Source organism: Anomalospiza imberbis, chromosome 17, assembly GCF_031753505.1.
Source record: "Anomalospiza imberbis isolate Cuckoo-Finch-1a 21T00152 chromosome 17, ASM3175350v1, whole genome shotgun sequence".
In the NCBI taxonomy this organism is placed as follows: domain Eukaryota; kingdom Metazoa; phylum Chordata; class Aves; order Passeriformes; family Viduidae; genus Anomalospiza; species Anomalospiza imberbis.
The window spans coordinates 4,689,047-4,703,023 of record NC_089697.1 but is presented as its reverse complement, the minus strand read 5'-3'; positions in this window follow the sequence as shown (position 1 = coordinate 4,703,023).

Here is a 13,977-nt window from a genome sequence, read left to right as displayed (position 1 = left end):
GATGTTGGTTGGAGTGACTTCAGATCACTCCATCAGCTGGCTGGGTGTCTGCAGGGCCCTTCTCTCACTTGGGATTTACAGTTATGGAGCTCAAGCAGCATCTTGCTCTGAACTGTTTAATTCAATGCCTGTTTCTACCTGGTTTTATCTTCACGTGCCAGAAGTCTGTGTTTTCGTCCTTGCTGTGTTAGCAATCGCTTCCTACCCCACCATGCACAGTAAGACTACCCAGTTCCTCACATTGCTGACATCAGATTCTGCTAAATCAGTCCTGACTTGATCGAAAACTACAAAACCCCAGCTTCATTTAGTGGAGAGAGTTCCCTGTTTAGCCTAGATAAGGCAAGAGTGGATAAAGCTCTCAATTACCTGGCCTGATCTAACAGGCCCTCCTGAGGTCCTCTCAAACCTGAATTATTCTGTCATTCTAAGGCAGGCACCTGTCTTGTAAAACTGGGGTAGATTTTCCTGGGACAAGGAGCTGAAGGGACTTGCAGGTCCCCAGAATGAATAGAGCCTCTCCAACATGGCAAGCAAGAGTTTGCACAGAGAACCACATCCATGTCCCACTCATCTCCTTCCTGGAAAGATGTTACCTGTTCAGAAATGGGATCAAGAATCAAATGCAATGCAAAACCCTTCCTTGGTGAAATCACGGGTACACTGGTGCACTATCAGGGACATTGCATTAACTCAGTATTATTTATAATGTCATTTTTTCAGCTAATATTCATGTTTATACAATTATATTAAACTGGACCCATTGATTATCCCTGCTGATTGAGGGAGGTTGGATGAGATGACCTTTAAAGGTCCCTTCCAACCCAAACTATTGTATAGTTTATTCCACATAGACCTTCCCTGAATTCGCAGTATTTTTCCCTTACTTCAGTGCCAAGAGTGTGCAAGGAAGAAAGTGTCTATAAAAGGGGGTGAATAGATTGCAATCTTCCTCGTTGCTCTGCAGTTCCTGCTCATGGGAACCAGTCCCTCCCTTTCAAACAACCTTTGCTGACAGGATCCCAGGATGATCCATGGCAGGATGCACCAGAGGACCACAGCAGCCAGGGCAACGTGACGCATTTACTGCACTACAACGTCCTGTAGCTCAGAGCTAATGACGTCTGGGTATTGAAATAACCTCCACAGGGAACAGCGCTGCAACACCTGCTTCTTCTGCTGGATAACTCAGCCTTCAGCTCCTTGCTGCAATGGGAAAAAGGGAAAAAAAAAAAAAAAAAAAGACCTTCTCAGAGAGGCTGCTGAAGTGGAATGTCACATTAGGGCATGCTTGTTAATGACAAACCATTACGAGGTTGCCAAGTGTTCAAAAAGATGCTCCCAGGATGGCTAGTATTGGAATATTTTATGTAACATTTAATTATCAGAGGTTCAGATTTCGTGTGGTAATATAAATAGAAAAAGCAAGAAAACCTTTCATTAAGTGGTGCTCAGTTATCATTAATCACATATTTATTATATGATAGCATACCATAATAAGGTTTGGAACACAAATTTGGTGGTTGAAGTGTCTCTGACATAGAGTGGAGCTAATGAGGACTGAGGGTCAAGTTCTGCCCTCAGTTAAATAGCAAAGTGGTCGATTCTGTTGGTGCAGTCACAAACTGGAACTAAAGCCTTCTCAGCAGTCCTATGCCAACTGTGGCAAAAGCCCACGATAGGATCAGCTACTTTTTGTATTTATGGCTTGGGATGGGATTACTGTGTCCAGCAAAGCACACCACCACTCTAGCAGGGACGCTCGGGTATCCTGTTCCATGGAATTTGCATTCCTCTGGGGTTTTTTGCTGCTGGGAGCCCTCTACAAGGCTAAATGTATCCAGGGAAGCTGCTGGGAACTTCAAAGAGTGATATCTCTGAGGGATAATTTTCCTTCTGAATGTTTCCAGTGGGAATTTCTAAAAAGTTGGCAGAGCAAATTGTGAGATCACCTTCTGACGTGTGTTGCTAAGAAGAAAAATGAGTTGACCGAGATGAATATAAGATGTAGGTATTTACTCTTTCTTCGGGCTGTCTTCAAACTCAGGCAGACATAGATTATGTCATTCACAGTCACATGGTTTTCCAAAATGTTCCTCCTATAAAAGTCATACTTAATGTTTTACTTGTTAATTTATTTATTTATTTCCTTATTTTTTATGAATATTCATATCCTGGGGGATGAAAGAGCGTTTGAAGGCAGCACTGATAAATAAATTTACTATATTTGTCCTAATTCAAGTCCTGTTCATAATCAATATTGGGTACTGCCAGGAGGATTTTTTGCTGAAAATAAAGATGACGATATGTAGCAATACATACATCTCCTTTTTATTTCAGTAAATATTATGATTTGTGGACAAATGGTCAATAGTGAAAGGGTCAGGGTTTACCTAGATAGAAACTAATACCTGAGAGCTATTTATCACTGCAATGACACTGCCAGCATCCAGAAAGATTCTATGATTTACTTCGTTGGAAAAAATCTAGGCAAAATATAATATTAATATAGTGGGCACATTATTGAAAACATAGAAATATCTCCACAGTCCAGAATTTTTCTTTGACCTCTGTTTTATTTATTGACTTCATTGTTTTCATAAAAAATGTATTTAGTTTTTGCTGTTCATTTAACAACATCTACTGAAATATAATCATTCCTTTAATTTTACTAAGTATATAAAGTACTACTTCCAGGCCCAATTTTTCCTCAATTAATGTAATAAATGCCTTGAGAAATGTCCCTATGGTTGTCAGAATAGATGTGAAAAGTTAAAAGTGCCTCTTTTTTTCTGTATAGATTAAAGCCATTGGCAAATTTAATAATTTGTAGGGGAGATGATCACTGTTTGCAGAATAAAAAGTTTGCTCTTTGGTGCTTATATGTAATTCCTGCTGACTTTACCAAAGGAGTGGAAATGCTCTTGCTTGTGTGTGTCCTTGTGATTTCAACAGCTCCTTGGGATTCTGCTCCACTGTGTGGAAAGCACATTGAATTTGCAGGGTGAGCAGTCATCCTCAGAGATTCCCACGGGATCCCCCTGTGGAGAACTGACTGTGGCAAATGATGGTTTGCAGTTTGGCAAAACTGCAAAGTTCCCTGTAGCCAGGGAGAGTTTTAGGGGTCTGGGTGTACCTGCAGTGAGTGCCCTGCACCTTGAGGTCAGTTGGGACCTGGCAATAACATCCCAGGTGCTGCAGAACCAGCCTGGAAGAGGCCTGGCCTTGGTGTAGACTGAAATAAATACCTCTTTGGAACCCCTGCACAGTGACCACGCAGTCCAGCAAGCACTGCAGGCACCAGACTGGGGCCCGTGGTGTCTACAGAGGTCACCTTGGACACCTCAAGCTCTAAGTCACAAGCAGATCTGGTTGCTCTGATAACCTGCCTGGCATTCCTGGCTCTGTGTTCAGATTTGCCTCGGGCTGCTGCCTCAGGAACAGCTCACTTGATAGGGCACTCACTGTACAAGGGATCCCAGGCTACATCCAAATGAGCAAATCCTGACACAGATAATCCTCGGGGCTACTCATGGTGCTGGACCTTCATTAGAAGTTCTTTACTTAGAGGGTGGGGAGGCCCTGGCACATGGTGCCCAGAGAAGCTGCGGCTGCTCCATCCCTGGAACTGTTCCAGGCCACGTTGGGTGGGGCTTGGAGCAACATGGTTTAGTGCAAGGTGTGGAATGAGGTGATGTTTATGAGTTTATGATCCCTTCCAACTCAAGCCATTCTATGATTTTGTGACCTCTGACTCCGGTGTCTCTTCACCATGCCTCAGTGCTGGAATGGCTTAGCCCTCCCTGCCCTCCCAGTGACACCACTGGCAGTTTCTGCATGTCCCAGGGGAGCATTTTGTGCTGGTCCCATCTGAGGGGTCATGGGGAGCTGCCTGCTGTCAAACAGCCCCACATTTCACCCCAGCAGTGTCTGCATTTGCTGAAAGTTCTGCCCCTCCCGACATTGGAAAGCTCATTGGGATAACTTTGGAGGAGAGATATTATTACTATATTTAATTTTTGAAACTCCACTGGAAAAGTTAAGCACTTAAAGAAATCCCTACACTTATTACATTCAACTTTTCCCCTTGTAAGAAACGACTGGAGAATTTGTGCTTTTAATTATTATCATTCTCCCCTGAAATTATAGGCAGAGCACTCAGTGACATTCGAAACATAAATTACTGGCCTGCAGCCTTGTGCTACTGTTTATCTCTCTGCCAGGGCTTCAAATCAATTTTCTGCATTTCTTTCAGATTTTCTGAAGAAAATTGTGGAAAATAGCTGTTGGCACATGGCATTTTTCCACAATGGTTAGAACTGTTGAATGGAGCTGTAATGGGCTGCCATGGAGAAATCAGCCCCATTAAAATGCCAGCCTCAGATGGATCAGAACACTCTCTCAATTGGAATTTCATAACTTTTCCACAGGAAGAGCAACATAATTTTCCTTGGTTTTGCCTGTAGTCCTGTACCTTTGCTTAAAAAAAATTAGCTGCCTCCTACTTTTAATTTCTTCTATCTTCTCTTCTCTTCTCTTCTCTTCTCTTCTCTTCTCTTCTCTTCTCTTCTCTTCTCTTCTCTTCTCTTCTCTTCTCTTCTCTCTTCTCTTCTTTTTCCCCTCTTTGCTTTATTTTGCTGAAGTTCCAACCACATTGCCCACTAATTTTAGGTGATTTCTGAAGGATTTGGGTTGTTTCTTTTTTCTTTACTCTAGTTTTGTCCAGGTTATTCTTTTACAAAGTAACCTGGAATTTTTTTTTTTCAGCAGTCATTCTTTCAGTCAGTAAAATGCTTTTCCTCAAAAGACTCTCTGATATGTTTTCAGGTGGCACTGCCCATACAGATCCATCTCTTTCAGGCTGGGACCACCTTTAACTCCATCTTGGCTGCCCTGGGATTTAAATTCACAGCACTGGCCAGCACTAAAGAATTTTATACCTTCAAGTTTGGCTGATTTTTTGGGTTTAGAGTCAAATCCCACAAAACCTATTAAGAGAAAAAAAAAAAAAAAAAACAACCAGAAATTAAGGAGCCTTTTAGTCTGTAAAGCAGACCTTGAGAATTTGCAGTGGATTGTGTGGGATGAGTTGCTGGGATGGAAGAAGAGCAAGGTTCCATGCAAGACAGCATATTGCACAAGAACTGTGGCCCAGAAGAACCAGGGAAGCAAAGTCTAGGATTTCCAAGGAAGAATTTTTCTCTGTTCCCATTGTCCTGGTCAAATTGTAGAGCTGGTTGAAGGAAAAAAGGACAGTGTTGTGAACATACTTACAGACAACTTAAATCAATGTGGCAAAAGCTTGAAGAAACAAGGTCACATCTCAGCTTCTCCCTGAAAACTGGTTCTTCCCAATGCCCTAGAGAGAGTCTGCTTTTGGAGTCTTGATTATATGTTTCATTGCAAGGAGGTGATGTAATGTCGTACGCGATAAAGCCGGGACTCGAGCTTGAGACAAGAGTGGTGAAAGTTTGCTGGATTACCCAGGTCTGGGTGCTTTAGATACATCCAGCCATGATTTCAGATCTTGTGTTTGAGGTCAGAATATCCAGCTGCTGGCTGGCCTGGCACCTGCTTTGCCAGGGCAGGAGGAACTGCTGCAATATCCTTGTAAAATAATTATTTCAAAAGGGAAAACCGAGTTAACCTATGGGTGTTGTGGCTTGTGCGGAGTAATGAGTTGCTATCTTCGTTAACAGAAAGAATGCCAAAGAGGCTAAATGAGTCAGACCAGGCAGAGACAAAATCCTTTAATGAGTTGAACAGGAGCTGGTTTGTAATGTGAAGTTATTGATAATCCCAGGGTTTATATAACAGCATGATTCTGGGTCAGGGAGCAGCAAACACATGCTCCTGTGTACACACACTCGCTCGCTGTAAAGCGACACACTCCTCAGAACAGATGGCTCCAGCCCGGGCTAAGCACATGCACTCAGGGAAAATGACTTTTTTTTCAGCAGGGTAAGTCCTCCTTCCTGCTTTAGCACCTCAGTGTGTAGGGAAGATGTTGATTTTTTGAAATGACCAGTTTTGCAAATGTTCATCTGGGCTACTGTGACACCAGATCAGTTTAATTCACCCCAGGAAACTCCATATTTAGAGTTTTAGTATTTTTTTAAGAAACACTACAAATACCTTTTCTGCAGTTTGAGAAACAGTCTCTTACTTTTCTATTTCCTCCATGTCTGCTGGGGAATTTGACACCCAATCTGGTATTATGATGCTGGACCTGGAAGTGAGGGAACCACACTGAATGAAATAACCATCACCTCTCACCTTTTATTTCTGCTCATTATGCTACTCTTGGGTTTGTATTGTTCAGGAAGGTGCTTTACTTTCCCAAAAAGGTAATACTAAGGTAAAGAATGGTTCTAGCATGACAAAAAACCTTTTTAATAGTAAGGCTAATTTCCCTTTTACCTTAATAACCTGTTTAGTAACAGTATAACAGCAATGAAGGAAAATTAATTTCCTTTAGCCATGCCAGCATGCCAGTGCAAAGGTGATGCTGGTTGTGAGTCTGGATCCTCACCTGGTTTTGCTATCCCAATATCATTAATTTTGCAGGATGCAGTTTTTGGAAGCTCTCACACCTGGCAGGGTGTCAGCACTGCCACTGGAACACCTGCCAGCACTGTCTGATATGATGTTTATGGTTATATAAAAGTAAATTTATGATATTAGGGAAAATTTGAAGCATTCTGGGTTCAGTAACAATTGTGGCTTGAACAAACTACCTTAAATTCCCTCCCAGAGCATTCCTTGAGAATCCTTAAAATCCCAGGCCTAATCTTCTTGAGGTCTCTATATGGACTAGCCTATTGCTGAATAAAATACATTGAAAATAAAACTAAATGAAACTAAATGAAACTAAAAAATCATCCAGAAAATGTCCAGAGTGACACTTTTAATGATGTCTGTAAGAAGCTGAGTGTATGTTTATCCTCTAAATTGCTGGGCATTCTTTTTTAATGTACACTTATTCAGGTTAATTATTTTTGGACTTTTGTGTTTGTTTTTTTTTTTTTTTTTTTCCCAGATAACAAAAACACCTCCAGATAAAGAGGAAGGTGATAACAGACATCAGCCTAAGCCCAGCTCTCAGACCTGTTGCTATCTCATTGCAGGTAGTGTTCAGTGACTGCCAGTGAAGGAATTATGCTGGTGAAAAGTTCCCATATTTCCACAGAGTTGCTGCTTGGGAAGCCTGGTAGCAGCTCAGCAGAGCTGGAATTTGGGCTGTTACCAGCCACATTCAAGAAAGCCACAGCTGAAAAGCAGAACATCAAAGGCTCAAACTCTGTTCTGCCTTCTGTCATTGCCACTCACGGGGGGCACAAAGTGAAAGGGAGGAAGAAAAACCTTCAACAACTCGAGCAGCCCTGCAGAGGGGCTTTGAGAGGGCGGGTGGTGATGTCTGAGCACACTGCAGGTGTTGAGCTGCTCCCAGAAGCAGCACAAGTGTTGGCACGCACAGGTGTCAGGAGCTGGAGCCCACGGTGCCAACTCCGGCGTGCAGGAGCAGAGCCAGGAGCTGCAGGGCAGCCCAGATTGGATCCCTGCAACACCCACCACATGAAGGAGGGCTGTGCTTCCTCGCTGGGAGCTGGCAATGCACTGCCTCAAGTCGTGCGTGTTGTTTCACTGCTTTGTCAAAAGCCTGCTCAGTGCAGGTGTAAAAAGCCAGGATGGGGTGTTGCAACAGGAGGATTCTGCCCCTTCCCTCGTGCTCCTCATCCGTGGTGGTGGTGCTGTGAAATGGTTCCTAGAAAGCTCAGGACTGAGCCAAAAGTACAGCTGAGCTGGTGTCCTGTTGCATTGGCAAGCACGGTGACTGCATGTCATCGAACTCCCAGCATTCACAGCGCTGAAAATAGCAGGAATTTTCCTTTCTTGCACAAAATGATATATTCCTCCCCAAGCTACGGAAAAGAAACAATGAGGAAAGGAGATCAGGTTTGCCAAGAGCAGCGCATCCCTTTCATTTCAGTGTTCTCTCTGACATGTAAAAAATGCATAATAATTACAGAAAGGAAGTAACAAGCGCTTCGCAGTTTGGAAATAAAGTCAAAATATTTCTGACAAAATATTTTTCCACCAGAGAGAACCCAACCTGTGTTTTGCTGAAAACAGAAATGAATCAATGGCAGTTATTTTGGACAGATCAATCAGGCTAAAGAAACAAGAAAAATACCAGGAGAGGTCGACATCAAGCTTCAGAGGTCAGGAGTTCTTCTGATGTCCTTCCAGTAATTTTAACAGAGTATCTATGTTCATTTCTAATTTCCATGAGGAGTTCTGTAATGATGAGGGTTAGAAGCAGGCTTTAGAACAGAGGCAAAAAAATTACAGATGGAGAAGAAACTATGTAAAGTCCCAAAAGCCCTTTCCATTGAGTCCTGCAAGGCTGGAGACAGCCCTGCTGCTCCAATTTGAAATTTCCTCTTCCCTCTGCTGCATGAATGCACCACTCACATGTTTGCTGTGTCTCATTTAGTTGCCCAAAAGTGAGTGGGTGAAATAGTTTAGATGAAAGAGAGTGTGTGGCAAGAGATCAAGAAAATAATTACTGCTGTGATCCACTGTCAGAGCTAAAAAATCTCAATTAAGGGAGAGGATGAGCAGGAAAATCTGTTGGAAGGGAAGGAAAGAGATGTATATGTATGTGTACAAACACACACACTCTCTCTTGGTCTTATGTTTTCAAAGAATACTCTTGAAAATAGTCCAGCAAGTCCTTTGGCTACAGTCCCCTCCCCACCCTGGAGTTAGCTTGGTTTCTCAGAAACTTTGGTGAAAAATTGGCTCAGGTCTTGCTTTGCACAAAGTTTTGACAGCATCCTTCAGGATGGACATTCATGTTTCAGCAGGCAGTTGAGTGAGTTGACCTCATGCAAACCCGTGGAGACTTGACAATGAGCAGTATCCCTTCTTTTCAAGCATCATATTGAGCAGCAAGAAGCCTTTCTCATTGAGGGGGATCCATGGGGCTGCGTGGCTGAGGACAAAATTCCCTTTGCCTCAGACGGCTTCCTGCCTCTTTCCTGGGGCAGCTTGTGACCATGACCCTTCCAAAGACAGAACAGGCCTTTGGAGCAATATCTGATGGTAGTTGTTGTTTTCTCAGAAGTGTTAATGCTACAGTGATGGAGAATTTGGGGGTGGGTCCTGCCCAGGGCATGTCAGATGGGGGTTTGGTAGGGATGGAGACTACAGACAGTAGGAGTTTCACGTCCCACCTCAGTAAAAATGAGTCTGATGTGCTGTAGATGAGGCTGTGAATGTGAGCACTGCGGGGACATCAGTGAGCCCTGTGTGGTTGGGTGTGAACCATGGCACTCTGCTCCACAGAGTCTGTGAGCTGTATTTACACAGGGTTTATCTCTCAGAGCAATGGCACACAGATCTGTCCTGAGCCTGCCTGGCTCAGAACAGCCATACATTTTGCAGCAGAGATCACACATGCCCTCAAACTGTGCTTTTAGAACACTAGCACAGATATGTGTTCATGTGTAAATTGGGGAATTGCATCTCTTCCCCTCTGCTTCTGCTTGGCAAATGAATTCCATTTCACTTGTTGTGCAGTGACACCTCCTGAGCATTCTCAGTTGCGTGAGCACCCAGCAGCCCCAGAGGTCAGGCACAGGGTGGGACAGTGGCAGGGAGCACAGGGGTCTGGGGGGGACCTCAACTTGCACTGGACAGCTGTGGCAGCACCTGTGCTCACACCCACTTCACGAAAACTCAGTGATGGCTCACAAAGAGAATATTTTTGAAGGCAGACAATGGGGAGCAGTTGGTTTGCCCCATCATTTGCCCACAAAAAATGCATGGAGAGGATTTTACATACAAATAAAATACCTGCAAATTTTCCCCCTGAGCAGAAAATCCAACCTTCCTGGATATTGAAATTGTGCTTTGATGTTACAGAGCAATGTGGTCACCAGCACCTGCTGGCGTGTGCAAGCTGTGAGTGCCAGGCCTTCTGCTAAAGAGCCTCAAGGAAGCATACTGATGGAAAATAAATAAATAATAAATTAATAAATAAATGAGCCCAAGCTACAATTAAATATGCATTGTGAGTGTCTCCCATTTCTGAGCATGAAAACTCTCTGAACGCAAAACTCCAGAAGAGAAAAGCCTAAAAGTCTTTCTGTGGGTATGTGTACCCTGGTGCTGGTGTCAGCATGAAGTCTGCAAAAATGCAGCCTTAAAAGCATATATGTAAAAAAACCAGGTTTAGGGTGAGAGTGGAGAATTGATCTTTGGAAAAATGGGACATTACAGAAGCTGTAACTCATGTCTTTTCTTCTTGCAGGTGGAAGTTTGTCACAATCCCTGCCTAGGGATTAAAAATCCCTGCCTATAAAGTCTTCACTTAATGCCCACAGCAGTAATGGCAGAAAATGTCAAAGCTACAACAGAAAACACAGTGTTGCAAGCTCCCTAACTAGGTTCAGTCAGGCTTTTTTTATTTTTTTTATTTTTTTCTCCTGGGAAACTCCTGCCTCTACAGGGATCTCGCGTCTGCTGAGGCTGTTTTGATATACATGTGGGTGGTTCAAGGCGTGGAGCCATGTCACCATTCCAGTTAGAACATGCTGGTCACGATGTCGTATCAAAGAGAGCCGCTTGCAAAATGACTGTCAGATGAACTCTGTGCAAGGGAACATAATGGTTTGTGTGTGCCTGTATCAACTGAATATCCCTGCGGCAGCCTGCATTCCCATACCTGTCTGCTGGAAGGGAGGGACCCTCACATGATGACACTGCCTCATTCCAGCCCATGTGGAGGGAAAAACTTCTTTAACTTCTACACTGGTGTTACTCTATCCCCTGTAGAATTGCCAAGGAGGATCCCCAGTGCTCCCTGTGTTTATCCTGCACTCAGTGCCCCACAGCTGTCTCAGGATCACAGCCAGAGAGGAACAACTCCTGCCAGCCAGGCTCCAACCCATAGTGGCACATCTTTTTGTTAATACCAAAAGAAGTAGGATGCTTCTAATTTTTACCACAGAGTGTTGCCACCTGAAAAGGGCCTTCTCCACTCTTCCAGTCATCTATGCTGCTGGCAATGTGGGATAACTTCCCTGTGCAGTAAACGTGAGCGGAAATGTTTGCCTGCTTAACATGCCATGTGCCATAAATCTCCACACGGGCTCTTAAGGAAGCACATGGCATGAGATCTCTGATGTTTCTTGTCTGCCTGTGCTGGAGAGGAGCCCTGACATTAATTCTGAGTTCACAGATCCCCTGTGTGGCTGCAAAGGCTCTGCCTGTGCTGCAGCTGGAGAAGGGCAGCATTGCTTGGCCACCAGCAGCCAGCCCTGGGGCAACTGGTGTGAGAGGAGCAGGGCTGTGTGTCACCCCAGGAACCCTCACCACACTGTCCTGGCATTCCACAGCTCACTCACATGGGCCATTTCAAGTGCCACCACAGTTCCTACACCTTTTGGTACCCCTCTTAGAGCAGCGGCTGTCACCTTTTCTAATCCACGGGCTCTCCCAAGTGCTTTATAAAGAAGCTCCTGCCTGTGAACTGCTTTTCTTGGTTATTTGAGCAGATGTTTCAGGTTTAGACCAAGGATCTAGAGAGGTTTACAAATCCTACATGGTTTTAGAGAGACTGTAGAAAGTCTTATCTTTAGTTTCCTATGGATCTAGTCCATCAAACTCCAGCTGGGGGATCAGCACTATTAACTTCTATTCAAACAAAAACCACACAATGTTATATGGGGAGAGGCAACAATTGATAAACCATCACATGACTCCGATATTCTTAATAAATCTAGACCTGTGAGAGGCTGACCAAATTTATATAGCATTCAAATCCATGGGAATCAGAAATTCCTTGCACCTCTCAGAACTTTGCAGTGTCAGGACCTTCCAACATCAGAACAATGGGCTATGGCTTTCTCCTTTAAACTTCTCTGAAACAGATATTCTATGCCACATATTTTCAATTACTACAGAGGATTAACAATCTAGGTCTGGGATATGAGTCATGGAGTTCAAAGTAGGTGCAGGACTGAAATTTCTTTAGCACTTTGGAGCATTTTGGCTCGATCTCATCAGGCCTGAAATTCCATTACTTTACTCTCATGTGCAAATAATCACTGCAATAGTTTCAGTCACTGCTAACACAGATATTACTTGAATAAAATGGTTCATTTGTTTTAAAAACCTAAATCAACACTCAATCCATATATTTTAAAACCTATAAAAAATATTGAAGGACATGTTACATGGCGTGAAATCTATTTTGGGGAGGTCTTTGCTCCAGAGGCTTTTTGAAGTCACCAGAACCCTTTGGCTGAGTTATCCCTGTATGAATCATGCAAGCACCTCTCACTCCTCTCTCCCCCTCACCTGTGCAGACAGCTCTGCCCTCTGCAGCAGGTGACAGAGCAATCCTGTGCACCCAAACGCTGAGAGCATGGCTGGGAGGGCACTTTCACTGGGGTGAACCAACCACAGAGATACAAACGGTGCTTTAAATCCCCCAATCCCTAAAGCATGTTTCCATTGTGTGAATATATACAGCAATCATCTTCACGGTGTATGTGTGGGGGGTTCAGTGTGAAATCAGAACTCTGGGAGCAGTTTTAATGAAGGTTCATCCGAGGTAAAGCAGTAAGCTAAAGGCCACATGTTGGTTTTATTGCAATTTCCCCCCTTGCTTCGAGCCCAACAGTTCCCTGGGAGCCCTTCGTGCCTGCACACAGACACACCAGGCAGGAGAGGCTTCCCTGCCTATTCTCTTTAATATTCTGTCTGTGCTGGCATGCTCTTGTCTTGCTTCATAAAACCTGTTGAAAGCCAGTCAATTCATTAATCTTTTGCCAAGAGGTGTTAAATGCCAAACGGGGAAAGATGATAATGACTTGACAGTTCATAGGAAAGGGCCTGATCCTGCAAGGTGCTGGGAGTGGGAGCCAGAGGGGAGAGGAGGGCGCTTGGCATGCTGCAGGATGGATTCCTTGCACATTTCCTGCTCTCCCTCTGCCCTGGTTTGCTACATGGCTTTTGAAGGGAAGCCAGGAAGGTGCAAGGGTGTGATGAAGCCATGACCAGGGTGCTGTCCTGTGAGCTCTCTGCATCATGAGCAGTCTGACACGTCCCCCAGCAGTCTCCATGGGTGGGGTTAGCAGGGATGATGCTTCAAAGTGCACAGGGGTCACCTCAGTGTGCTGCTAACGGGAAGCTGGCTCTTCTCTGCTCCTGAGGCTCACCAAGAGAGTCCTGGCAGTGGGGAATGCAAACCATCTGCAGTGAGCACCTGCACTGCCCGGTCCAGCTTTAACCTGCCTGATCCAGGGCTGCAGGCAGTGCTGGGAGCAGTGCAGCTCAGCCTCTGCACCCCTGTCTCCCCTTCCACACGTCTTCTCCTCTCCACATCAGAGACCCCACAGGAGCACTGGGAAGGGAGCAGGAAGGAGAACTGCCAGCTCCAGGCAATTGGGCAGCCTGAGTCAGGCTGCAAAAAGGCAAAGGGTTTCACTGCAAGCACGTGGGTTTAGAGAATGATAATTTTCAAAGCTTTTTTAAATTTGATCTTTAGGTCCTGAGATTTTAGAGCTCAGACTTTTGTGCCTTTTTCAGTGTTGTGATGGAGGTTATAAATGTTTAAAGAAATGAGGAGAAAAAGAGTTCTTCACAGGGTTTAATGACTCAAGGAGCTGGAGCTTTACTAATGAAACTGCAATTATCACTGGACTTGCATTAAGCTAATCTTGAATGGGGATTGCTGAGGTCAACCAAAGTTTCCAAAAGGTCTCACAGGTTCCAGGGCAGTCAGTGATGCTGAAGTGATGCACTGAAAATCAAGCACACTTGGCCTCCTTGGTGTACAGTAGAAGTGGATCAATACTGAATTAGAGGTGGATAAACTGCATTTAACTATATTTAACAATACCACTGATAGCACTTAAACTTATTAGGTACCAATTATCCCTCATTTTCACGGCAGCTTGCCTC